This window comes from Eurypyga helias, unplaced genomic scaffold, assembly GCF_000690775.1.
Source record: "Eurypyga helias isolate BGI_N326 unplaced genomic scaffold, ASM69077v1 scaffold13179, whole genome shotgun sequence".
Taxonomy (NCBI): Eukaryota; Metazoa; Chordata; class Aves; order Eurypygiformes; family Eurypygidae; genus Eurypyga; species Eurypyga helias.
In genome coordinates, this window is record NW_010271448.1 from 11,102 (window position 1) to 11,383 (window position 282).

Sequence of the window (282 nt, forward strand, 5' to 3'; positions counted from 1 at the left end):
AGCAGGCATGGCCACACGATGCTTTGGTAGGAAAGGCTTCGAGGGTAACAAGAGTCCCGTTTTCTTACTCAATTGCACCAACTGAAGAAGCTGAGGGACACCGGTCGCGGTGGCTCGGCCCCTGCCCGAGCTGCCTTCTGACACCCGGTTTCTGCGGGCAGCGGGGCGGGAACCAAGAGCGGGTTTAGCCGCTGGGGCAGAAACGGAGCATGAAGACCGCTACACCCGAAGCAGGGTGGGAGGAATTCCTCCTCCATCGGAGAATCATAGAATCACAGAATG